Below are 2119 nucleotides of genomic sequence, written 5' to 3'. Positions count from 1 at the left end.
ACACTCCTGCACCGAGAGCCGCCAATGGCCAAGAGGATGGCAAGTGCCCAACAGCTCAGTGACTAAGACATACGTTTGCACATTGGGAGTGCAATGTAAGTGATGCCAGCTCCTCTCCACACAACATAAAGGGCCTCAGGAGATGCATGAGAAATGTTCAGAGATTTTGGCAATGCAGAAGATGTAATGTCCAGGAAATTCCACCAAAAGAGTCCAAAAATACTCAGCCAATAATCCAAGTTTTGTTGTGTGGTGAACTCCCAGGTTGGGAGCTCAGTCTGCAGCGGGTTTCCACTGGGGCTTCTCATAGGACTTGCAGAATTCATTCAATCTGCTCTTATCCACCAGACAAAGCCATTGTTGGTAGAGGTCAACAAGGAACACCACGTTGTCCCTGAAACACGCCAGCTGGTGGGAGGTGGGCATGGTGATGATGAAAGCAAAGTCATCATCAATGAAGATGTTGAAGGCCTTGTAGGTGAAGGTCTTCCTGGGCAGGTGTGCCACCGACTTCATCCTATAGTTCACAAAGAGCCAGGGCATCATGAAGAAGAAGCCAAATGAATATACCCCATTGACAAAGCTGTTGATCAACCAAGAACAGCAACTCTTATACTTGATGTTCAGCAGCAAACAGACAGCACCCCTGATACACAGCGGGTAGAGCAGGTAAGACAAGTAGTTCGTGGCCTGAGTCTCATACGCTTCAGTTTTCCTTTCAGATTCACTGTAAGTGACAACCTGAAACTCAGATCTTAGGCTTCTCCAAATAAGTCATTTTCAATGCACTTTTCACTTTCCATAGCTCGATGGCGGCTCCAATGCCCACCAAGACCAGCACCAGCAGGCTCATCTGCTCTTCCAACAGGGACAGGAAGATGACCACCATGCTGAAGCAGCACCAGAGCACTGCTTTGGTGGACATCCCAATCGTGCTCTTCCTTTTATTCCAGAAACTGATGTTTTTAAATGCCAGGAAAACAAAACGAAGGTGAAATGCTTTGACAAAGAAGGTCAACACTAAGAAATACAAGTGTATTAATTCCTTTCATTTCATCAGCTTCTTTCTCTGAAAACTCCAACTGCTGCAGGGAGTGCATGGCATCTTGCATGTGGATCCAGAAGCAGAGCATCCCTGAGATCTTGCCATAGGACACAGTGAGGGGCAGCTCGGTGGTGGAGCAGTTTATGACCATGAGGTCCTTCACTGGATTGCCGAGCTGTTCGATGAACAGGATAGACAGTGCACTGTCTTCTCTAGCCGGATCATCTTCACATGATCACATCTTCACATCTTCACATCTTCATATCTACCAACGCACACTTGCAGGCAGAAAGGACCCACGGAAGACGAAGTCATCCACCACCCTGTTCAGTGTTAGCCTTGGTCTCCAGCGAGACATGGGCTCATCCAGGGCACTTGTTGGCTTCTTCTCTGCTTCAGTCTGCTATGTAGCAGATTCCCTAGCGAGCAGCTGGACTTGTTCCATTTTGGGTACCATGTAGGTAGTCAGAGGGCTCACCAGATGTACTGCTTCCCCTCATGCCACAGCAGAATGCCAGCATGACGAAGATGTCGGCCTACAGCCTGCTGGTATTTCTGGTTTTCTCTGGGAAAGAAACACTAACTGGCCTTCAAATTTGGACTCCAGGTCAAAGTCTTCCATATTCAAAACGAGATCCGCGGTGTTCTCAGCACCGAGGTTGGACCCTGTGGTCGTGCACACACTCGGCTGCAGCTTGGGCTTCCACACCAGGCAGGGCTAGATGCAACTGCCATCGCCAGCACACAGGCGAGTGTAGACGACGCTGTACATGACCCAGGAGGTGTGCACCACGTACACCAGGCACACGTCCCCCCGCCCCCCACACTATAGCCACTGCTCACTTGAGAGCTGTCACTGCACGCCACCACAACGGAGGAACACATGCACCACGTGCCACAGGCTGCCAGCCTCCCTGCAAGCTCCCGCCTCTGCTGACAACCTGTAGCCCCATAAACATCATGGTTATTATGATGAATAGCACAGAATGCTTGGAAGGCTTCATAGACTAGGGAGTACTTGAACAGACCAGGGTGGAGAGGTTGGATTTACAGAGCTAGAAAGGAAAGAGAATT

The 2119-nt window shown here is 49.6% G+C and overlaps 1 pseudogene; it reads right to left on the bottom strand.

Moving 5' to 3' along the window:
* Window positions 1-273: 273 nt before the first annotated feature.
* LOC101402938 (lipid scramblase CLPTM1L-like) lies at window positions 274-1841 on the bottom strand (annotated as a pseudogene).
* Window positions 1842-2119: the final 278 nt, after the last annotated feature.

The sequence above is a fragment of the Ceratotherium simum genome, chromosome 5 (genome assembly GCF_057802395.1).
Source record: "Ceratotherium simum simum isolate JZ-2026a chromosome 5, ASM5780239v1, whole genome shotgun sequence".
Taxonomy (NCBI): domain Eukaryota; kingdom Metazoa; phylum Chordata; class Mammalia; order Perissodactyla; family Rhinocerotidae; genus Ceratotherium; species Ceratotherium simum.
The sequence above is the reverse complement of the archived record's forward strand: the minus strand, read 5'-3'. Positions and strand labels throughout refer to the sequence as shown.